The sequence below is a fragment of the Protopterus annectens genome, chromosome 6.part0 (assembly GCF_019279795.1).
Source record: "Protopterus annectens isolate FY-2018-M chromosome 6.part0, PAN1.0, whole genome shotgun sequence".
In the NCBI taxonomy this organism is placed as follows: Eukaryota; Metazoa; Chordata; order Ceratodontiformes; family Protopteridae; genus Protopterus; species Protopterus annectens.
In genome coordinates, this window is record NC_056737.1 from 1058740675 (window position 1) to 1058766549 (window position 25875).

The 25875-nt window shown below is 44.4% G+C and overlaps 1 protein-coding gene across 4 annotated transcripts in view; it reads left to right on the forward strand.

Moving 5' to 3' along the window:
- The window catches only part of RBM25 (RNA binding motif protein 25), a 1759384-nt gene that overhangs the window by 1598132 nt on the left and 135377 nt on the right, over nucleotides 1–25875 (forward strand). The window lies entirely within an intron of this gene.

Below are 25875 nucleotides of genomic sequence, written 5' to 3' on the forward strand. Positions count from 1 at the left end.
CTTCCGATGCTCGTATGAAACCGACTACTTCATTAATGACTAAATCTACCGAATTTCTCAGGCCCAGAGTTCGCACTACGCCTAGGAAACCGACGACCAAAGCACATTCTCAAGCTGCCATGCCACAGAAACAAATGCTTAGAATGGCTGAAGACCTTATTACTTTAATTAGGGGAAGCCAGCCTTTCCCCTCTAAAAGACAAAGAATTGATTTTCTTTCTGATTCTTCAGACCATGAGTCTGACCCCTGTGATTACCAGGACATACCCTTATCTACCTATGAGGACTCAGATGCAGAGGATTCAGTCCCCCCCCCCCCCCAGGGGACCTTTCTTTCGGTGAAACCTTGCATACCCTAAGAGAGCATTTCTGCTGGGAATGCCAGGACTACCCTCAGTCCAAAAAGAGACTCGGGGAATTTTTAGACTTGCCTCAGCATAGGCCTCTAGCTATTCCCTCTGTCCTGGATATTGTAGATGATGTCTTCATGGAATCCAGCCTTACCCCTGATACTTTACCACATGCTCGATACTACAGAGTACCTGACTCTCTCAAATTTCTCCTTAAAAATCCCACTGCGGATCCAGAGACCATTTCCCAAGGACCTAAAGGTATTAAGGCTTCTATAGCCAAAAACCCTACCCCTTCGGACAGGAATTCTAGGGCTCTAGACAGATGGGGTATGAAGGTTTATACCTCTGCAACTCTTGCCATCAGGGCTTTAAATTGCCAGTTTCACATGTTGAAGTACCAGCAGCATGTTATTGATCTAATTAAACAAAAAATGTCAAGGCAAAATTACTTGATGTTCCATTAAACCAAGAATGTTTGTTTGGCTCTAAAGCAGAAGTTGTTCTTAAAAAGATGGAGGAAAAAGCTAAATCCACGCAAACTGTTAAAGATTTCTTACAGGTACAGCCACCTAGATTCAGTAGGCATTGACCTTCAAAAAACTGGTCCTTTCCAGTCCCTTCCAGACCTTCTCAGCTGAACCCCAGGGGCAACAGACCACAAAAACTATAGTCTCAGGGTATGCACAGATCTAAACAATGGAGTGCTCCCTCCTCAAAAACTGGGAATAGTAAGCCACCCCCCATGGAAAAAGTTCACAATGACTTGTCCTTAGTCCTTCCCAGCCATGCCCAAGTACTTGCACCCATAGGAGTATATTACCCAGGACCGATGGGTCTTAAACATTGCATCCTAGGGATACAGATTCTATTTCCAGTCTCTGCCAACCCCAAGAGGATTGCCAGACCTTCCTCCAAACAAGTGGACAGAGGCCCAAAAGCAAGTACTTTCTCTTCTCGCTATCAGTGCTATTCAACCTGTGCCAACAGAGCAAAGGAGACAGGGTTTCTATTCCAGGCTGTTCCTGGTGCCCAGGAAAGAGAACTGTTGACACCCTATTCTGGGTCTGTTATCCCTAAACACCTTCCTGGTGGTACCAGAATTCAAAATGCTTACACTCCAGCAGCTCCTTCCTATGCTAGCCAAGGACTCCTGGCTAGTCACCCTAGACTTAAAATAAGCTTCTCTGCACATCCCCATAAGGGAATCTTGCAGGAAATATCTACGTTTCAGGGCAGGCTCTATGCACCATCAGTTCTCTGCACTTCCCTTTGGCTTATCTACTGTGCCCAGAGTATTCACAAAGTGCCTGGCTCCAGCTATTGCTTACCGCAGGCAGAGAAATATTCAAATTTACCCATACTTGGATGATTGCCTGATTCAGGCAGTCAGTCAGGAATTGCTACTTCAGTACCTGATGTTTGTAAAGAGACTCCTAACTTCTCTGCGGTATACCATCAATGAAAAGAAATCACATCTGGTACCCAGCCAAAAGATTGTATTCCTGGGAGCAAGCTTGAACACAACTTCCCAGATGGCATTCCTCACTCAAGAAAAGCAGGTTTATTTGACAACTTATTTCAAACTACTGGCCACCCAAACCCAGCTATCTGCAAGAAAAATACTGCAAGCCCTAGCTTTCATGGCCTCGTGTATTCTGCTGATTCCGTATGCAAGACTACATATGAGGAAACTTCAGTGGTACTTAAAAAGTCTCTGGTGCCAACATTCCCAGGACCTGGAAACAGTGATTCCTATCATTCCTTGCCTAAGGACAGAGTTCCTTTGGTGGGCAAAGGCTTGCTACCACAACAAGGGGCTCCCTTTCTCACAACCCCTCCCCCCCCCCAAACTCTGACAAAAGATGCATCAGACTATGCATGGGGGGCTCACATGGCAGGCAAATGCATTCAAAGCAAATGGAGCCCAGGGCAAATTCACCTGCATATCAATCAAAAAGAAATGTTAGCTGTACAGAATGCACTGACAGCCTTCAAATACCCTATCCTGCCAGGACAACTCCTAATAAAGACGGACAACACCACAGTTATATGGTACATAAACAAGCAGGGGGGAACTCACTCCTACCCACTCTGCAGGTTAGCTATGGCTCTGTGGATCACAGCCTTAAGCAACCAAGTGCACCTGCAAGCTCAATTCCTGCCAGGCAAACAAAATTCACGACTTAAGCAGAAATCTAATGGACCCACACGAGTGGAAACTGGTACCAAACTCATTCAACTTCTAATATACACAGGTGGGGGACCAGAGGTGGACCTCTTTGCATCCCCCCAAAACCATCAGCTAAACAAATTTTGCACCAGAATTCCCCACAGCCAAGCTTGGAAAGTGGATGCCCTATCCTTCACATGGGAAAACCTCTCGATCTATGCCTTTCTCCCTCTGCCCCTCTTCCAAGAGTACTCCTCAAGATCAAACAGGACAGGCCAAGGACAATCCTTATTGCACAAGACAGGCCACGCCAGCACTGGTACCCACTCCTACACAGTTTAACAGCAGTGCCACCTTGGCACCTACATCAGACCCCCTCTCTGCTATCCCAGCAGGAGGGACAGATTTTGCATCCTCAGCTGCAAACCCTGATCCTGGCAGCCTGGCTTATTCCCTGAATACATCACCAGCAGCCCTTAGCAAACAGGTGCTGGATGTTCTCCTTGAGGCCAGGAGGCCCAGTACTAGGAAATCCTATTCAGAAAAGTGGAATAGATACTGTTCTTGGAGCCAGTCTCAAGGGAAGGACACAGCTGTGCACTCCTTGCCTCAAATCCTAGATTACCTAGAAGAGCTGCTCCACAAAGGCCTATCCTTCTCATCATTTAAGATTCATGCCTCTGCCATCTCAGCTCATAACAATACTGAGCCACCCCTCTTCTCTCACCCTCTGATCAAACAGTTCCTGAGAGGAGCTAACAATTTAAGACCCCCAAGGAGAGTTCCCACCCCTGCCTGGACCCTTAACTTTGTACTACAGAAGGTCACGCTTCCCCCTTTTGAGCCTGCTGCTACAGCAGAGTTAAAATTTATCTCTTGGAAGACAACGTTACTGCGAGCCATCACTTCAGCAAGAATGTCTGAGTTACAGGCCCTTATGGCTGTGGAACCCTTCATTATCTTCCATGTGGACAGGATTTCCCTCAGGACTAACCCATCTTTTATGCCCAAGGTGGTATCCAGTGTGGCTTTAAAACAATCCATCCATTTGCCAACCTTTTTTCCTAATCCTCAGAATAAAGGGGAAAGGAACCTGCACTCCTTGGACGTGCACAGATAGCTCAGGTTCTACCTTGACAGGATTAAACCTTTCAGAATATCTGACCAGCTGCTAGTCAGCTTTGCTACAGGGGTAGAGGGCAAGGCCATTTCGAAACAAACCATTTCTAAATGGATAGCAGACTGTATCCATTTCTGCTACAAACACCATGGAAAACCTACCACACAGGGGATCAGGCCTCATTCCACTAGGGCTACCTCAACCTCCACAGCTTTTCTCAGGAGAGTCCCTACCCGGGTCATCCTGGAAGCTGCAACCTGGAGTTCTGTACACACCTTCACCAAGCATTACCTCTTACCTATCTTTTCTAAATCTAGAACTGGATTTGCCACAGCAGTCTTACAAGGTTTGCTTGCCAGCCCTACTATTTCTTGACTTCCTCAGCTTTGGGAATCAACCCAAGTGTGATGACTGCAACAGTGAAACACGAAGAACATAGTACAGTTGTGTACACTTAACATAATTTTAGATGTTTGAGTGTATTCACTGTTCCAGTCCTGGTTACCCTCCCTCCAGCCCCCTGTCTTTCTATACTTTCTACCTATCCTCTTTTTTGCCCATATCGTATGGAAATGGTATTTACTTTTTACTGGAGGTGTTCCACACCATTTGATTGCTTCCTATTTTGGGAGCTCCTGACATCTGGGGCAAGAAAAACTGATGTAATGACGTCGGCTGCATGTTTATACCCCTGACGACCTGACTGCGTGGATGAGGTGACAGCATGCGACGCAGAAATCCGAAGACTCTGGTATTCGGGCTGACTGAGGGCTACCTGCAGGCAGATAACCCAAGTGTGATGACTGCAGCAGGGAATACACTCGAACATCTACATTTATGGTAAGTGTACACAACTGTACTTTCTTCAAGGCTGTATTCTTGATCCACTGCTGTTTCACATTTTCATCAATAACTTGTATGTCTACTCTCAGCAAGCTTGCCTTATTCACTATGCAGATAACTCATCTGACAACCCAGTGTAATTTCAATCCATGACACAAGCTACCTTCAACTCAGTTGAACTGTAACTACATCAAAACTTTAACTTGATCCCAAAAAGACTAAATTACTATTTTTCCTATGTCTCACTGCAGTAGTAAAAGTTAATCCCATACTACTTCTCTAAGTAACACAGCTGTTGAGTAGTTACTCATGCCAAATTGCTTGGAGCATACCTCTCAACTGTCCAGATTTTCGCAGAATGTCCAGATTTTGCCTCATATTTTTCGGTCTGTTTCTCCTAAAGTTTGTAGTTTTCTGGCAAATCACTAGCAAATCACTGAGTAATGAAGTCAGAAAGAAATGGCAGACATTTGAGTTTCAGACTTCATATCCTTCAGAATATTCATGCTAGTGCAAAACCTGTTGATGTTCCTCATGTTTAACTGTTGCAGTTATCACCTGTGGGTCATCCTTGCTGTGGTAGCCCTCGGACAGCCCGAATACCAAAGTCAGTGTTTATGTGCGCCGTCTGCTGTCGCCTGTAGTCTGTCGTCAGATCGTCAGTACTATAAAGCAAGGCATCTGACGTCATTACACCAGTCTTCCTTGCCGTGGAGCCCATAGCAGAAGCAGTTTGCACGAGTGCCATTCGGTCGCTACCAGAAGTCTTAATTTCAGCAGAAAACGTCTAAAGCTAAGTACCCCGTTGTGGACCCTTTTTTCTTGCTCTAATCGATGTCCGAAAAAGTTAATAATGGTCTCGCCTGTGGAAAGCAGATCCCACACTAAGGCTTTCATTCTTATTGCATCACTTGTTTAGGCCCAGACCCCAATGTTCCTCGTTGCCGGTTCTGTGCTCTCTTTAATGCTAGAACCATTCACCATAGAGCTCTTTTTGTAGACAATTATTTTCATATTCCGTCTTCGAATTCCGATATGGCGTCCGTCAGCCAGCAATCCGCCGGCATTCCGAAAAAACATAAAGATAAAGACAAGGCCACACAAGGCTAAGCTTGCCGCCGGTGCTACCGCTAAACAAGTCGTCAGTTCTATGAAATTCAGTGAGGCACTTTTGCAGCCCCTGATGCCCGACTCGCTTTCTATGCAGGCCTCTGCCGAGACCCTTTCGGAGTCCGGTATGCTGCAGAAATCCACTTTGTCTTGCAAGCCTTTGGCTGTCTCTGCCTTGGTTGGGTCCGGAGCCGCGATAAAGGCACCGGCTTCTGAAGAGGCCATTCGCACTACCAATTCTAGACAAAAAAAGATGTCTTCTCTTCAGACTACCATTTCACAGAGACCTACAGATTCCCTCAGACCTCGAAGCCAGGCCACTCCTAGGAAATATGCTTCTAGCCACCATCTTGCTACTGCTCCCCCACTCCAAGCTCAAATGCTTAAAATGGCGGCGGATTGAAAAGGCCACAAAAATACCTCACTAAGAGGATTACCGACCTCAAACAGATGCCCTACGCAGACCGTCTCAAAAATCTCCAGCTGTTCTCCGTCGCATATCTCCTACTCAGAGGCGATCTCTGCCTAACATACAAAGCTATGTCAAATCCAGAGCTGTTGGACACGCTACACTTAAATAAATCCCAGTCTCTCTGAACCACACACTCTAGGGACCTAATCCTTGTCACCACAATAAACAGAACATGCTGGAGGGATAGATTCCTGTCCCAGAGACTTCCCATACTCTGGAGCACACTACCCATTCATGTCAGGCAGAGCTCCTTATTGGCCCTCTTTAAGAAAAATCTAGACGACTGGATGGGAAATAAAAAATTCGCCCCGGGGATCACTTCTGTGGCCCTGCTCGACAGGGGCACAGGAAAACAATTTTCTCGGGTGGCGAAAGCCAGGGAACCTTTTTGGCTAGGCCCCAGGGCCGATAGCTTAGTACCTACCTATGAACCTCTGAACCCAAGTATCTCATCTCCCTTATCCGAGATACTTAAGCCCCCACTCCAGAAAAGAAAAGGCTTCCTTCTCCAGAAATTATGACAGACCAAGAGTCTGAGGAATCTGATTATTCTGCCTTTGAAGAGGAACAACAACCCTGAACTGTTTGAGGATTCAGATGCAGAGGAATCCATCCCCTCTACCTCCCCTCCAGAGGACCACTCCTTCGGGGAAACCCTCCACTCCCTCAGGGAGCATTTTCAGTGGGAATCTCAGGACTACCCACAGTCAAAGAAACAACTTGGAGAGTTTCTGGACCTGCCCCAGCACAGACCCTTAGCTATCAGAGCACTTAGTTGTCAGTTCCATATGTTAAAATAGGTTTACTATCACATGTTCAACGCTACTGTGGCCGAAAGTGCATATATCCGAAGAAAATGTTCGGAAATCACAACACCGACCACAGTAAATGCCGAACTGAGCATTTCAGTGAAGTCGAATGTTGAACATTTCAACTTCACTGAAGTTTTCTTAGCCGCTAAACCTATTTTAACATGTTTTGCAGGGGTCTAGTCCCCCTGTACCCCCCATATGGGGGGCTGCGCCACCCACAGCCCCCTTACTTATATATACAAACTCCGAAATCGCACTACACTGAGGAAAGGGTACATTTCCCGATCCCTGCTATAGTGCAATCTGCACTACACTGTCAAACCTTGCTATAGCGGCTGTTCGCTATTGTAAGGTTCGACAATATAGTACATGCACCAATGGTTCTGCTACCTGATATACGCACCTACGTTGATTGCACACAGTGCAATCAACTTTGTGATAGTAAACTGTTAAAATATCAACAACACACTTTGGAGTAATTAAAACAGAAGATAGCTACCTCTCCTGATGGTGCCAACTCAAAAGAGGTGGTAGAATTACTACACTCTGCTTGTCAAGCGGCCAAGCACTCATTACAGTGTGGATATGATGCCCTAGAATCCTAAAGCAGGGCAGCAGTGACGGGATCTGTTATTAGAAGACATGCATGGCTGAAGGAACAACCTCTCCCTGATCATGTCAAGTCTAAACTTATTGATGCCCCACTAGATGAGGAACGTCTGTTTGGGGAAAAAGCAGAAGAGGGGCTTAAAAAGATGGAAGACGAAGCAAAATCTATGCAAACAGTAAAATATTTCTTTCAAGTTCAACTGCCCAGATTCAGCAGGAACTTCCCCTGTAAGCACTGGGCCTTCTCTGCACCTAGCAGACGGGGCCAAAGTAAGCCCCGCAGGGATAGGACATCCAGGCCCCTATCCCAGGGTGAGCAAAGAAGCAAACAATGGACCACTTCCGCATCTAAGGCAGGGAGTTCTAAGCCAAGCTTCTATGGTAAGCACTCACAATGACACTCCCTCCCCCTCTGTCCTCCTTTCACTTATCTAAAACTAGGAGGAAGGCACAACCCTCTTCAAGGACAATTGGGTCTCTATAACCAAGGGCCAGTGGGTATTAAAAATAATTTCTCAGGGATACAGATTCTCTTTCAGCGAACTCCCAATTCCAAGAGGGTACCCAGACCTCCCCCCAAACCAGTGGGCAGAGGCATTAAAGCAGGTAGAAACATCAACATCCCAGGCGGCAATAGAACCTGTCCTACTGGATCAATCAGGAAAAGGTTTTTACTCCAGACTATTCCCTGTTCCCAGAAAAGAGGGCACTTGGTGCCCCATCCTGGATCTATCCAAACTGAACAGCTCTTTTGTAGTCACCAGATTCAGAATGACAACCTTGCAGCAGTTCCTGCCTATGCTCACACAATATGCCTGGCTAGTGACACAAGACCTAAAAGATGCCTACCTCCACATCCCCATCAGGGAATCATGCAGAAAATTCCTGCGCTTCAGTGCATGCAGTCAGCACTTTCAGTTCTCTGCACAGCCCTTTGGCTTATCTACTGCTCCCAGAGTATTCACCAAATGCTTGGCCCCGGCTATAGCATTCTGCAGACAGAGAAATATACAGATTTATCCTTACTTGGATGACTGCCTCATTCAGGCGAACAGCAAAGAAAATTTGATCCGGGATCTTCTCTTTGTCAAAAAACTCCTAACTTCCCTAGGGTTCACCATCAGCGAGAAAAAATCAAAGCAAAACCCGCACCAGGAAAATTGTTTTCCTGGGAGCTGTGCTAGACACAGCAACCGTAATGGACTTCCTATCCCCAGAAAAGCAGAGCTTCCTGCCTCTCATCTTCACCCATTTGGCTTCCAGAAGTTACCTCACTGTGAGGACGTTCGTGCAAGCCGTGAGATACATGACATCTTGCATCCTTCTCAACCCCCTCACCAGGCTTCACATGGGAACGCTTCAGTGGTACTTAAAGAACCTTTGGTGTCAGCACTCTGTCCCTAGAGACCACTCTCCCACTGATTCCTTGCATAAGGGACAAATTTCTCTGGTGGGCAGAGGCTTGTGCCGTGAACAAGGGTCTTCCCTTCATCCTCCACCCTTCTGGCCAGACCATCACCATTGACGCCTCAGACATAGCTTGGGGCACTCACCTAGCAGGCAGGTGTACCCAAGGCTTTTGGAATGCCCAGCAACTTCACTTGCACATCAACCAGAAAGAAGTGATGTCAGTGCAGAATGCTCTGAATTCCTTCCAGCCCCATCTCAGGCCAGGGGTCCTCCTTATAAAAACAGACAACACCACAGTAATGTCGTACATCAGCAAGCAGGGGAGGCACCCAATCCTATCCCCTGTGCAGTTTAGCCATGAGTTTGTGGCTTACAGCCACCTTCATGGGGCTACACCTTATTGCCCAGTACATACCAGGGATCAACAACACACTGGCAGACCACCTAAGCATAAACTTACTGGACCCCTACGAATGGTAGCTCCACAGAGAAATCTTTCTGCAAATCACCCAGGAGTGGGGGACCCCAGAGGTGGACCTCTTTGCCTCACACCTCAACCACCAGCTGCACAAGTTTTGTACCAGAGAGTATCACCTCCTTGCATGGTAGTTGGATGCCTTGACCTTCCCCTGGAGTTCCCTGTTTGTGTATGTATACCCTCCTCTGCCCCTTATTCCCAAGGTACTGATCAAAATAAGAGAGGAGAGACCAAAGGCCACCCTCATCGCTCCAGATTGGCCGAGACAACATTGGTACCCCTTAGTACGCAGTCTGACCTTACAGCCCCCAAAGCTGCTTCCCCTAAGGTCAGACCTCTTGACCCAGGAGAGGAGGAAGATACTGCACCCAGTCCTACAGACTCTCAAACTTTCTCCATGGCTCATACACTAAAAACTAACAAGAAGTCGCTGTTATGCAAACAGGTCCTGGACATCATCATAGAGGCCAGAAGGCCCAGCACAAGAAAATCTTATGCAGGAAAATGGAAAAGAACCTGCTTCTTCAACAGAATTGAAATGCATCTTCTGGAAGTCTGCCTTCCTACTAGCTATCACCTCAGCCAGAAGGGTCTCAGAACTTCAAGCTGTCATGGCTGTCAAGCCCTTCATAATTTTCCATGCATACAGAGTCTCCCTGAGGCCTAATCACTCCTTTATGCCCAAGGTGGTATCTGATGTGACCCTTAACCAGGCCATAAACCTTCCCACCTTCTTTCCCAACCCTCAAAACAAGAGGGAAAGAATTCTGTAGTCACTAGATGTACACAGACAACTCTGATACTGTCTAGACCACACTAAGCCATTCAGAAAAACTGACCAGCTTCTTGTAAACTTTGCCCCAGGGGCAGAGGGGAAGCCCATCTCCAAACAAACCATTTCCAAATGGATTTCACATTGTATCCCATTTTTGCTGTAGACTACATGCCATCCCTAAGTTGATCCTTTCACACTCCACTAAGGCAATCTCCACTTCCACTACCTTCCTCAGAGGAGTACCTACCAGTGACATATTTAAAGCGGCCACCTGGACCTCTGTCCATACCTTTACAAAGCATTACTTTTTACCTCTCTTTTCTAAGTCTAGGGCAGGGTTGCCTCTGCAAATGTTCTTCGTGTTTCACTGTTGCAGTCATTACATTTGGGTTATCTGCTTGCAGTAGCCCTCAGTCGGCCTGATTATCAAAGTCTGGGGTCCTGCGTCGTTTGCTGTCTCATCTTCCATGACGTCGGGTAGTCAGGGGTATAAAGCATGCAGCTGACACCATTACATCAGACTTTCTTGCCATGCGTTGCCCGAAGCAGAAGCAGTTTGCAAGTGCCGGTCGGCCGCCTCCTGAAATGTTAGTTTTTGAGTTTCAGAACCAAAGTCTTCAACTAAAGCCAAGTACCCCGTTGGGGGAACTTTTTCGTGCTCTAAACAGATGTCAGTAAAAGTCAGTAATTGTATTGCTTGTGGAAAGCAAATACCTCACAAAGATTTTCATTCGTACTGTAGTCCTTGCCTAGGCTTTGATGATGACGTACTTCGCTGTCAGTTTTGTGCCTTATTTAAACCACAAACTGTTCGTCGTCAGTACTTTTTCGCTTCTAAATATTTTGGTACTAGGTTCAATTATCCAGATATGTCTTCGGTAAGCCATCCGACTACCGACATTCTAAAAAACTGCAAAGATAAAGACAGAGACAGGCCACCTAGGTCCAAAGCTGCCGATGACGCTTCTCCTAAGCTAGTCGCCAGTTCGCCGGTACTCAGTGAGGCCCTTTCGCAGCCCCTGATACCCACTATTTCAGATTCGCAGGCCTCTACTGAGACCCATTCGGAGTCCGGAATGCTGCGAGATGTTTCTACTGTGGAACCTGTGGATGGGTCTGGAGCTGCTGTGCAGGCACCGGCTTCTGAGGGTGTTTCCAGACCTACTGACTTGCATATAAAACCGATGCCATCTTCTTCTTCTTCTAGGCCTAAAACTCATACTATGCCTAGGAAACCGATGCCCAGACTGCATGGTCAGGCCTCTATGCCTAAAAAACAAATGATAAGAATGGCTGAAGACCTTATTACTTTAATCAGGGGAAGCCAACCTTTCCCCTCTAAGAGACCTGATACTTCTGACCAGGATTCTGAAATTTCTGTCTTCTGATGCAGAGGACTCTATTCTCTCTGCTTCACCCCCAGAGGATTATTCTTTTCTGTGAAACCTTGCATACTCTTAGGGACATTTTCACTGGGAAAGCCGGGATTACTCTGATTCTAAAAAGAGGCATAGAGATTTCTTACTCCTGCCCAAACACAGGCCTTTAGCTATCCCTCCTGTGCTTGACATTGTTGACGATGCCTTTTCGGAATCTAGCTTGGCCCCTGACTCTCTACCTCCTGCTCCCAGAAAACCTGATAGATATTACAGGGTTCCTGATTCTCATAAGTTCCTTTTTAAAAATCCTACTGCGGACGCTGAGACCATTTCATAGGGACCCAAGGACATTAAGGCTACTACTGCCAAAAATCCTACCCCCTCTGATAGAGATTCCAGGGCCCTGGGTAGATGGGGTAAGAAGGTATACACTTCTGCAACCTTGGCCATTAGGGCTTTAAACTGCCAGTTTCATATGTTAAAGTATCAACATGTTATTGGATTGCTTAAACAGAAAATTATGTTGATTCCTGACTGTGCTGAAAATAAAGAATTACAGGATTTAATGCATTCTGCTGAACAGGTTGGAAAACATACTTTGCAATGTGGATTTGATTCATTCGAGGCCTCTTTCAGGGCTGCAGTTACTGGGTCTGTGCTCAGAAGGCATGCTTGGCTTAAGGAGCAATCTTTGCCTGATCATGTTAAAGCTAAATTGTTGGATGCTCCCTTAAATCAGGACCGCCTGTTTGGCAACAAGGCTGAGGAAGTTCTTAAAAGATGGAAAAGAAAGCTAAATCTATGCAAACTGTTAAAAATGTCTTTCAAGTTCAGCCTCCTAGATTTAGTAGGCACTGGTCCTCTAAAAATTGGTCCTTTCCAGCCCCTTCCAGGTCTTCTCAAGCCAAACCCAGACACAGCAGAAACCCCAGGTTTCAGTCCCAAGGGACACACACGACTAAGCAGTGGGGGGTTTCTGCACCAAAATCTGGGAGTAGTAAGACTCCCCCTATGGAAAACTTTCTCAATGACTTGCTTTTAAAACTTCCAAGCACTTCCCAACTGAATGTTCCTTTAGGCGGAAAGATTGGTCTGCAGGCCAAAAACTGGGAACTCATTACCCAGGACAAATGGATTTTAAATTTAGTGTCCCAAGGATACAGATTTCGCTTCCAGACGTTACCAACACCTAGCAGGTGGCCAGATCTACCCCCATATTAGTGGGCAGAGACCCAAAATCAAGTACTCTCTCTTTTAAACATGAGGGCTATTCAGTTGGTAGCAGAAGAGGAAAAGGGACAAGGTTTCTATTTGAGACTTTTCCTGGTGCCCAGAAAAGGCAATACATGGCATCCTATCTTGGACCTTTCTACTCTAAACACCTTTTTGGTGATTCCAAAATTCAAGATGCTGACTCTTCACCAGCTGCTTCCTATGCTAGGCAAAGATGCATGGTTGGCAACACTAGACTTAAAAGAAACTTACCTGCACATCCCTATCAGGGAGTCTTGCAGAAGATACCTACGCTTCAAAGCAGGCTACATGCACTATCACTTCTCTGCACTGCCCTTTGGCTTATCTACTACGCCCAGGGTATTCACAAAGTGCCTGGCACCAGTAATTGCATTTTGCAGGCAAAGAAATATTCAAGTACACCCATACCTGGATGATTATCTAATTCAGGCAGAAAGCCAGGACATTCTTTTGAATCATCTGGCCATTGTTCAGAGGGTACTGACTTGTCTGGATTCACCATAAATGAAAAGAAATCACACCTAGTACCCTGTCAACAAGTTATATTCCCGGGAGCAAGCTTTAATACAACTACCCAGATGGCTTTCCTCACGCCAGAGAAACGGATTCTTTTGACAACCTACTTCAAACAAGTGGCCACAAAAACCCAGCTATCTGCAAAGCAAATACTGCAAGCCTTGGGGTTCATGGCCTCCTGCATTCTTCTAATTCCATATGCAAGACTGCATATGAGGAAACTACAATGGTATCTCAAAAGCCTATGGTGTCAACATTCACAGGATCTAGAAGCAAGGATTCCTATCATATCTTGCCTACGCTTAGAGTTCCTTTGGTGGGCAGAGGCCTGCCATCAAAACAGGGGACTACCATTCACATTACCCCCTGCCACCCAAATCTTAACAACAGACTCATCAGACTATGCATGGGGGCCCCCTGGCAGGGAAGTGCATTCAGGGCAAATGGAACCCAAGTCTAATGCACCTGCACATAAATCAAAAGGAAATATTAGCTGTACAGAATGCTTGGATTGCCTTCAAGGACCACATTCTTCCAGGATAACTAATGGTAAAGACGGACAACACCACTGTCATGTGGTACATAAACAAGCAGGGGGGTACACATTCTTACCCCCTCTGCAGACTATCTATGGTATTGTGGAACACAGCCTTGAGCTACCAAGTGAAATCTACAAGCTCAATTCCTGCCAGGAAAACGAAATACACTGGCAGACGAACTAAGCAGAAACCTCATGGACTCACCCGAGTGGAAACTGGAACCAAGGATTTTCAACATGTTGACAAGCAAATGGGGGAGCCCAGATATAGACCTGTTTGCCTCCCCTCAGAACCATCCATTGGACAAATTTTGCACAAGGATTCCCCACAAGCTAGCTTGGAAAGTGGATGCATTATCCTTCAGCTGGAAAAACCTATCAGTTTATGCCTTTCCTCCTATGCCTCTGCTCTCCAGGGTACTAGTAAAGATCAGACGGGACAAGCCAAAGATGATTTTAATTGTACCAGACTGGCCTTGCCAACAATGGTACCCACTCTTGCGCAGTGTCACGCTTGGCTCCATGGCACCTGCCTCAGACTCTCTCCCTGTTGTCTCACTAGGAGAACCAGATTATGCACCCTCAGCTGCAAACCCTGAACCTAGCAGCCTGGCTAATTACCTAATCTTCCCTCTACCATCCCTCAGTAAATCGGTGATGGATATCATTTTAGAGGCAAGGAGACCTTGTACTAGAAAATCTTATGCTCCAAAATGGAAAAGATTCTGTGCCTGGAACCTTTCTCAAGTAATGAACGCAGCAATGCCCAATTTACCTCAGATTCTACAATACTTGACTGAGATGCTTCATAAGGGCTTGTCCTTTTCCTCCATCAAAATTCATGCCTCAGCCATTTGAGCTCATTATAGCACAGAGCCTTCCCTCTTCTCACCCACTGCTCAAGCAGTTCCTCAGAGGGGCCATAACTTTAAGGCCACCCAGGAGAGCTCCAACTCCAGCCTGGGATCTTAACTTTGACTTGGAGAAACTCACTCTTCCTCCTTTCGAGCCAGCTGCTACTGTAGATTTAAAATTTCTTTCCTGGAAAACAGCTTTCCTTTTAGCAATCACTTCTGCAAGAAGGGTATCTGAATTACAGGCCCTTATGGGCAGTGGAACCTTTCATCATCTTTCATGCTGACAGGGTGTCCCTTAGAACCATTCCCTCCTCCATGCCCAAGGTGGTATCCAGTGTGGCTCTTAATCAGTCCATTCATTTGCCTACCTTCTTTCCTAACCCACAGAACAAAGGGGAACGGATACTGCACTCTTTAGATGTGCACAGACAGCTTAGATTTTACTTGGACAGGACTAAACCTCAAAGGAAATCTGAACAACTGCTTGTGGCATTTGCAGCAGGGACAGAGGGGAAAGCTATTTCAAAGCAAACCATTTAAAAATGGATAGGCCACTGCATTCATTTCTGCTATAAGCACCATGGAAAACATATCCCACAGGGCATCAGACCCCATTCAACCAGGACTGCATCTACCTCTACAGCCTTTCTCAGGGGCATCCCTACTAGGGACATACTAGAAGCTGCTACCTGGAGTTCTGTACATATTTTCACCAAGCATTATCATTTGCCAATTTTCTCTAAATACAGAACTGGTTTTGCCACTGCAGTTTTGCAGGGCCTTATAGCTGGCCCTAATTCTATTTAAATTCCTCCTCCCAACCTTAGCTTCGGGAATCTACCCAAGTGTAATGACTGCAACAGTGAAACACGAAGAACATAGTACAGTTGTATACACTTTCCATAAATGTAGATGTTCGAGTGTATTCACTGTTGAAGTCCTGGTTACCCTCACTCTAGCCCCCTTTCTTCTTTTGGCTATATCTCTACTCTCACTTACTATGCTCTAAAAGGTTTTTGGTGTATTTGCTTTTTTGTTGGAGGTATATCCTTGTATTTATAGATTTAATTGCTTCCTATTAGGGGGGGGCACCTGACATCTGGGGCAAGAAAAACTGATGTAATAGCGTCGGCTGCATGCTTTATACCCTTGACGACCTGACATCATGGAAGAAGAGACAGCAACCAACGCAGGACCCAAGACTTTGTTAATTAGGCCGACTGAGGGCTACTGCAAGCAGATAACCCAAATGTAATGATTGCAACAGTCAGTACACTCTAACATCTACATTTATGGTAAGTGTACACAACTGTACTTTACCCTCCCTCCAGCCCCCTGACTTCCTTTGGCTATACCTCTATTCTCCTTTACTATACTTAAAGCTTTTTGGTGTGTTTGCTTTTTTGTTGGAGGTATAACCTTGTATATTTATATATTTAATTGCTTCCCATTAAGGGGGGGGGGTACCTGACATCTGGGACAAGAAAAACTGATGTAATGGCATCGGCTGCATGCTTTATACCCCTGGCTACCTGAGGTCACGGAAGATGCGACAGCAACCTACGCAGGACCCCAAGACTTTGATAATCAGGCCGACTGAGGGCTACTGCAAGCAGATAACCCAAATGTGATGACTGCAACAGTGAATACACTCGAACATCTAGATTTATGGTAAGTGTACACAACTGTACTTTCTGCAGGGCCTCCTAACCCATACCTAGGACTCTACCAATCCTTCCATCCTTTACCCCAGCTTTGGAAATTCTCCCCCAGGTGATGACTGCAACAGTGAAACACGAAAAACATATTACAGTTGTGTACACTTACCATAAGTGTAGATGTTCGAGTGCATTCACTATTGCATTCTTGGTTTCTCTCTCTTCATCCCCCATTTCACATCTTCCCCTGGAGAACACATGCTTCCCAAGGTGGCTCTTAGCCACCAGCGCCACTTCTCTCTCTTCCCTTGTGCTTCTGATGGGTTATGGCAAGAAAAACTGATGTAATGATGTCAGCTGCCTTGCTTTGTAGTTCTGACGACCTGACGTCAGTCTACAGATGACAGCAGATGGTGCAGAAAAACAAAGACTCTGGTATTCGGGCCGGCCGAGGGCTATCACAGCAGGGATAACCCTCAGGTGATGACTGCAACAATGAATACACTCTAACATATACATTTATGGTAAGTGTGCACAACTGTACTTTCTATCAACTTTCTAAGCTTGTAAGAGCAATATTTAAAAAGTGTCCCTGTTTTTGGAGCCTTTGCCCCCCATTGTTTGTAGCTTTGTCCAGATTTCTTGCTCTGAGGTTGAGTGGTATGGCTTGAAGTCACCATAGATGACAACTTAAAGTTTGATCTTCACGTACAAGTGTGTGTAAAAACTCACCAAAACTAGGTCTGTTATGTAGAGCAAACAAATTCACTTCATTTCTTCTCATAATAAAATCACCATAACTACCGTCTTCTATGGCTCATCTGTTTGACTAACATGCAGACCTCTCATAAATCACAACTGGACAAATGCTATAATAAGAAAGCTAAACTAGCAGCTGTCTCACTACATAAAGGTCATCTTTGCTCTGCAGTAGGTGCTCTCAACTGGTTTGAACTCCCACAACAACTAACCCATACATGGCTTCCTCTAACCCATAAAGTACTGTGTAACACCTCTACCTACCCTTCTGTCTCCTCAGTACTTCATCACTTTCCCCCAAATTGTCCTCTGACCTCTTAAGACAAAAACCTGCTTGAAATATATAAACCAAAAAAAGTATGGGGCAAGGTATATATTTACACTGCATAGCCAAACTATGGAACACTGTTACAAATTCATTCAGATCTGTATTTACCCTCCATGTACAAGCCCTCTCTCAAAGAAGTTACCTCATCTGTATGGTTCATAGGTTTATAGCTGATTACTAGGCTAATGGCACAAGAGCCTTTATAATCCTATCCAGGATATGACAGTATTAAAAATATCTTAACTCCCCAGATATGGTATCGGGTTGTATCAGGGTCGTTTGTCTTTGGGTGTTGGAGCCTTTAGTCATTTTACAGGCTGCCTGTGTCCATAAGGGACATGAGCAGTACCCTGGGAGTGAATTTACAGTTCCCCATCCATTGTTCCAAATTCTTTTTGAAGAGAATGAGGGGCGGGCTTCATTTTACAGGGATGGAAGAGGATGGAAAGTTTATTCCATAGACCAGGTAGTCTTTGTGATATGAAAATCGCTCTCCTTCAACAAATACTTAACATGCATCCTAACTGCTCACCATGCTATGTATCTGTACCTTTCAATACATGCCCTCTTCCAATTCTTTGGGGGGGGTGCATCTTTTTTTTTGATTTTTTTTAAATATTTTTAATACTTTTTCATATACTGATTGTCATATTTGTCATGGTATTTATTATTATGATATTACATCATTGTTCTTTCCTCATGTTGTATTGTATCCAGTGTTCCACTGTCAAATTGTATGTCTACATGTGTTTTCTTTTTTTTTTTGTTTTGTTTTTTTAATTACATTTATACTTTGTTACTTTCTAAAGTGTTTCTCCCCAGGCCACCTATGAAAATGGTTATTACCCAGTCAGACTTTCCCAATAAACAAAAGTAAATACATAAATAGATCTGTTCACCTCCTTTCAAAACAGTCAGTTGGCAAAATTTCTGTACAGTGTACCCTTGCAGCCATGCTTGGATGGCAGAAACATTTATTGGTCAGGAGTGTTCCTTTATACATTTCTACCAATACACAAGGTACTTGTGAAGTTTCAGAAAGAATTACTGAATGTCTTTGTGGTGACCCCTTTTTGGTCCAGGCAAAGTTGGTTCTGCCTCTTAATGGCATTGGCCAAGGGCAGTTAACCCCAAGCTTCCTCACACTTTAGATGTCCTCACACACTGTCAAGGGTGACTGCACAATAACTTAGAACAGTTGCTACTGACATCCTGGATGATTTTATCCTGTTACCTTTTTGGCACTTTTTCCATGAGGATGTGGAGTAAGTTTTGAAGTTGGCAAGAAAACAGGCAATCTTATGTTTACCAGTGGAAGAGGTTTCTAGGTGCTGCCTAACTGATATCAGAGGTTCTAGAATGGTGTTTACCCCTCTGGTTTTGAAATATTTGTGCGAGTTCCTCAACAGAGGTTTATCTTGTACATCTGAGGACGTACATCTTGTGATCATCTCAGTTTATCTGCCCATGGATTCCACTTTCATCTCTCTTATTTGTCAAACAGCTTATGAAAGGAATGTTGCACTTGAGCCCTCCTTGAAAGCAAATTCCTCCTCCTCTGAATCTCAGCTTTGTTCTTGAAAAATTGACCTAATCTCCTTTTAAACCTGCCTTTCAGTGAGATTTGAGGTTCGTCACTTGGAAAATTGTTTTGCTTACTGCTCTGACGTCTGCAAGATGAATCTGTGATCTGCAATCTCTCATGATGGGCTAACTTTATCTGATTTTCCACAAGGACAGGGTTGTTCTACATACTAATCTTCCTTTCATGCCAAAAAGATGTTTCAGAATTTACCCTGAATCAAACCATCAATCTCCCAGTTTTGTGGTGAGAGAATATTCTGCATACCTTGAGTGTGCACAGGTAGCTGAGGTACTGACTTGCCAGAACTAACCCCTTCAGAAAATCTGAACAGCTGTTTATTTCCTGTTCTGAGGCTGAGAAGGGTCAACCTGTCTTTTAAGCAAGCAATTGCTCACTGGCTGCCCTCTGCTATTGTTTATTATTCCTACCATGCTAAATCTATTACAGATTATGTTGAAGCACATTCTACCAGAGTCTTATCCACTTCATGGCATACTGGAAAGGAGTAGACTCTAGAGGTAGCAGCCTGGTCTTGTGTTCATGCCTCTACAAAGCACTACAAGGTCCATTCTCCTTGAGGTTCCTTAACCCTCACCCTTAACCGTAGCATTATTTAGCTATGTCCACAACCTCAAAGGTAATACATAATTATGTGCAGAGCTTGTTGTAAATGGAGCCACCTGTACTGAGCCAAAAGATGTAGCAAACCTCCTGGCTGATAAATTTAGCTCCAACTTTACCCCTGTCTCCCCCTCAACAAATATCATCAAATATAACTCCCCCTACTGTCACTAGGGAACAGGTCCTTAATGCTTTCTCTAAGACCAAGAACACTGCATCAGTGGGCCCAGACAGTATCCCAGGATGCCTTCTAAATAGCATGAAATATGACCTATCAGGGCCTCTGGAATTACTATTTAACTGTAGCCTCCAAACAGGCTTGGTGCCTAATGAATGGAGAAAGGCAACAGTCATCCCTGTGCACAAAGGTGGGCCATCTACAGACCCTGGAAGCTACAGACCCATAAATCTCACTTGTCTTACATGTAAAGCCATGGAAAGAATTGTCATGGAGATGATCATTAGCGATATGGTAAACCTCCAGACACTGGACCCAACCCAGTTTGGTTACGTCAGGGGGAGAGCATGCCTACTCAACCTAGTGGACTTCCTTGAGAAGGTCACCAATGCAATGGATGAGGGCTAAATCGTTCACACTGCCTACCTTGACCTGGGCAAGGCATTTGACACAATACCCTATTCTGGCATTGTTGACAAACTCCAGCTGTTAGGTACAAACCCATTTGTCACCCAGTGGATAGCCATCTGGCACAGAGACAGGACCCAGGAAGTTAGAATTAGGGAGTCCACCTCTGCAAAGAGGCTAGTCACAAGTGGAGTCCCTCTGGGATCAGTCCTTGAACTGCTCCTTTTTGGCATTTACTTCTCAGAAGTCAAGGCCAATGTCAGTGGTCTGTGACTGAATAAATTTGCAGATGATTGCAAATTAGGAGCTGTCATTGAATCTCACACTGACACAAATAGTCTCCAGGAGGGGCTGACACAAACAACCGGTGTCAGAGCCATGTACCAAAACTAAATGCCAAGAAATGCATGATAGTATCCTTTGGGAGGTCCTCCATCCCTGGTTAACTATCATATTGACAGAATACCCCTTAGAGCTGACCCAGTAGTCAGGGACTTAGGGACACGCATACTAATCTGGCCTTTGATCATCATGCGTCTGCAGTGGTAAGAAAATCATTCTGTGTTGCGCAACTTATAAACAAATGTGTGGCATCTGTGTCCAAGGAAGTCATTGTTCCACTGTATTCAGCATTCATCAGACCTGTCATTGAGTACAATGCCCCCTTTGGTATGTACCTAACCAGGCATATCCAACATTTGGAATGTCCACAGATGTTCCTCACTAAAAGAATACTGGGCGTAAGTAATGTGTCCTATGCAGACCACCTCAAGGCTGTATCCCTGTATTCCTGTCTCCTACAAGCTTTTGAGAGGAGATCTATGCCTGGCATACAGGGCATTGTCGGACCCCATTCTGATGGACCTCCTGCATATCCACAAAACAAATAGTACCAGAATTACCCATTCTAAAGTCATAAACCTTTCCCGTGGTATGAATAGGACCTGCTGGAGAGATGGGTATGATTCCCCTGTGACTACCCCGTATATGGAACAGGCTCCCCATCCATGTGAAGCAGAGTTCCTCCCTAACCCAATTGAAGTGCAACTTGGACAGCTGGATGGGAAAACCGGAATTCATCCCTAGTTTGGCACCTATGTCTGTAATGCAAACAGGTAACCTGTAAATGGTTTATCTCCCAGGTCCATGCTTATACTTACAAGGGTATCAGAACTTGTCATAGATTTGGGATGCATGGCTAGACTTAAAAAGGCCTTTGTGGTCATTATCCTAGTAAACACCTATGAATCCTTATCCTTCCTCTTCCCTGTTGGGTAAGCTTTGGAACTCTACCCATGTACCACTGAGGCAGTGTGAATGATGAACGTAGTACAGTTGTGCAAGTCCTGCTTGTAATAGTAAATGTTCAAATTTCACAGTGCCACTTTGAAAACACCCACTCACCACCCCCTTACATACAAATTTGATTGTATCTAGCCTTATTGTGTTTGTTGGCTTTGGTTACTTGTGATGTCTTTTTATGGTTGTGAATTGGTAGGTTTTAGGCAATTCTTGTTTCTAGTCCTTCTTGGTTTGTCCTCCTTAGCACTAGACTTGCTGTGACAGGGATTTGGCTAAGCCCCTCCCGTCAGAGGAAGCCTGTCTCCTGTCACAGAGTCAGAGAAGGGGATTCTGAGCTCTGGAAACCTGCCACTGTGGGATTTGTGAAATGTGAACATCTACTTGTACAGGTAAGTAGGTAGGACTTGCACACCTTTACTTTCTAGCTATGCTGTTTTGTCTTTGTGGACCTGCCTTTGCAGTTTGGTATCAGCATTTCGGTATTGTTATGCATATTCTGTTGACTGATTTTTATATTTATTTAAGCTTCTTCTTACCTCCATCAGTTTTTGCTTCTCCTTAAAATTCCAAGGTTTGTTGGTGCATGACCTGTTCTTCCCTATATGTTTGTTAGTAGCATCTTGCATAATTGTTTTGGAATCCCTCCACTGTTTCTTCTTTTCTTCCTTCATCTTTCAGTAGTGTTTTCGTTTCCTTCCTCTTATTAGTTTCTACCATAAATGCATGTTTAGTTGTGTCAGGTTCTACTTTCTCCAGGTTTAGACTGCAAATTATATATTTTGGCAACATCTACTTACATGGCAGGTGGCACATGCTCACTATATTGTGGTTTGATGCACAGGGTGGCCTTGGGAATGCCCTGGAGTTCCTAACACTTTTCAGCCAGTGTATTCTCACTAAAACACTCAGTGTGATTATTCTTGTTGTCCACTATTCAGAAGATCATAATTATGGCCCACAGAATTTCAGCAGGCATCTTCTCAACCCTGTGGTAATGGAAATTTGTGGCATTACATACTTGTCATGTATAATGCCCAAACGCGCACAAACAGTTCATTTTAAAAATGTTAATCACTTCCTGTGTATTTTACCCTTAACCCTAGGACTCGAGTTTAGGATCAGTGACATCACCTCCACCAATAGAAAGGTCACCAGTGGAGTACCCCCAGGGCTCCATACTGGGCACGCTCTTGATTGGCAGCTACTACTTGGAAGTGAAGGCTGATGTGAAAGGCCTCTGGCTTACTGAGTTTGCAGATGTAAATTGAGAGTTATTATAGATTCTCCCAGGACACACGCATTTTGGAAGTGGTTTAACACAGAAAATGACTGGTGCCAAAGCCATGGCCAAAAACTCAGTGCCTAAAAATGCATTATATGCCTTTTGGGAAACTGTCAACATAAGTTAATTACTCCAGTGGTAATACTCCCCTAAGCGTTGACCCAGTAGTAAGGTTTCTGGGAACATATGTAGACAGAAGTCTGGCCTTTGACCAACATGTAGCTAAAATAAGAAAATCATTCTTTGTCGCCCAAGTTATAAGCAAGGGTATGACATCCAGGTTCAAGGAATTTATAGTACCACTCTACTTGTCCCTTATCAGACCTGTCATTGAATACAGTGCCCCCTTTTTCGTTTATCTAACCAGACACCTGTTACAGTTGGAAAGCTCTTAAAGGTTTATCACCAGGAAGAGTATAGGGCATGAATACCATGTCCCCACACTGATCGCCTAAAGGCTGTGTCTCTGTTTTCATTCTCCTACAGGCTGCTGAGAGGGGATCTTTGTCTGGCATACAGGGCTTTATCAGAACCAGCCCTGATGGTTCTGCTGCTCATACACAAAACAAGCAGCAGCAGAAACATATTGTTGGTGCCAAGGCCAGAGCCTCAGGCCTGCTATCTGAATATCCTGTAGAAGGGGCGAGTTGCATATGTGAGTTTTTGGGTTCATTTGTTTCTTGCATATTCTGTTGTATGCTCAAAATCTTAAAAGTTTGAATCAGTGTGTGCAATGTTCTGTTGGTCTTTGCTACCCCTGTAAGAAGGGACAATCCTTTGACTGGTTGCCTGGGCCAAGGGCTTTGCTTGACTTTTGGTGTGTCTGTTGCTTCCCCATTTCCATTGGTAGAGTCTGTCATTCATTTTCTTTTGCAGCTCTTAACCCAGTACTGCCTCAAGTCAGAGTGCGAAGACTGTTTAACTTAACAAAAAAATGTTCAAGTAGTTTTAATTTTTATGTTTGTTCCTGATATGTGGGGGAAGGGATTCCATGCAGCAGGTAGCCTTGCTTTTGAGTCAGTAAGTAGAAAAATTTCACATGCAGGTTTAAGATGTTTGTTGAAAGTCAAATTCCTTAAAGACCGAAAAATACAAAAACACCAAGTGTTACAAACAACAGTACGCATGGGATAAAAATATGTGCAAATGAAATGCCTGGCACTATGGCAGGATCCTTTACTATGACCCAGGTGACCAGAATTTGATTAGCAGGCAGGGACCATATGCTTGAGGTAAGTGGGAAGGGTTGTATGGTAGTCTATGTCCTGCATGGAAGTGAGAGACCATCGAGGACTGTCGACCCTTTGTAGTTTTAATGCATACCCAAGGGTAGCAGGAGGTGGGACAGAAAGAAAAAAATACAAACCATCCTTCATGGGAAATGAAAGGTTCAGATTGCTTGAAAGGGAGCTGGTGTGTGGCAGTCAGCTGGAGCAAACTGTAACAAAAAGAAAAAAAATGCGATAATGTCAGAATAAGCACCGTGGTGGAGTAAATACCTAAGAACCCTCGAAGGAGATTAACTAAATGAAATAAAAACTGTTAATCAAAGTTAAAATGTTCAGACAAATTAATTTTTAAGGACTTTTTTACAGGACCACACCCTCACATTGTACATCAGGCCTCCCTTCTCAGATGCATTGGTCCCATTGTTCTTTCCAGGGGTAGGAGCCCATTGGCCTGTTCGTTTTATTGTGAGGAGCGAGGTGGGTGGCAAACGTGGTGCCATCATTTGCTTAGATGAGAGGATTTTTTTTTGTTTGTTTTATGTTGTTGGGTCCCTTGATACCCATAGTAACACTGCAAGTTTCACAGGGGTTGCAGTCTATACATGTACATTGCACCATAAGACTATTTCCTGTTAAGTGGTGCGTGATTCATAGCATACACATCACCAAGCCTGTTACTGCAGGTGATGGTGTCTACACTCCTGCTGATATCACCAATCTGACTGCCACCTCCTTCCCCAGTCTTAGGGGACGGGCAAGCTGGCTTCAGCACCCACTCCCAGTCCCCCTGCCTGGCCCCTGCAGTGCCCATTCCTCTGTTTGAACACTCATCATCTAAGTAATACTGAAGGCTTTAAACTTTCCATGCCATGAGATTGGGTGCATTTTGAGGGACATTTTAAAACTAAATTATATGGGAGTCTTTTCAGCTTTAGGCCCCTTTCTGTTTTGATTTTTTAATGGGTGGGGATGAGTCAGGGTACTGTAACAGACTGAATGCCAGTCTAGATGATAGAAAATTAGGCTGGCCTGTGATTGCAATCCAGTTAGCTTTTTTTTCACAGTGACATTATAATGCTCATGAGGATTGTAAAGTGAAATTACTCTTGTGTTGTGGGATATTTTGAAATATTTTCTTGTCCGAGAGTATTCTATATGTGGAGTTTGGTGACCAAGTAAGTGGTTTGTTCTGAGGACCACAGAGGCAAGGTTCTAGAAAGCAGACCATTTTTAATAAGTAGAACATATTTGGGTTGTATGCAGCTGTTTTCTGTGTCTTAAATGCATAGGTAGTTTTGAATGAAAATTCATATCAGCCATTTTCCTTACTTCTGATGGCAGCTTGTGGCTGCAGTTTTGGAAAATACTCTTATTTCTTGATAAGCAAAGGAAAGGCTTTATAGTGTTAAAGCTTCCTGACCTTTGAGACCTGAGTGGGTTGTTGAAGGTTTTAATCTCTACTTTATCTTCCATTGTGGGACAATATTCTAAATGATGATGCCTTGAATGAGAAAAACTGAAATGTGATTGCTCTGGCTGCTACTGGTTTCCAGTTTGCTTTCTACAGGTTGGTACGATGCCAATCAATTTGACTAGATAAGCTTATTAATCATCAGATATTTCTAACTGTACTTTGTAGACTATTTTATTGTTGTTGGAGTCACTACAAGGTGGGAGTTTTACATTTTAGATAATAATACAAAATGTATTATTAACAGATGTCCTGACTGCAAATGCTGATTAACTTGCTTTTGTTTGAGTTGGCTAACATCCTTATAAGCGAACTTTTCTCTACAAGCTTTAATTCGAGTCCGTGTTTGAAGGATTTA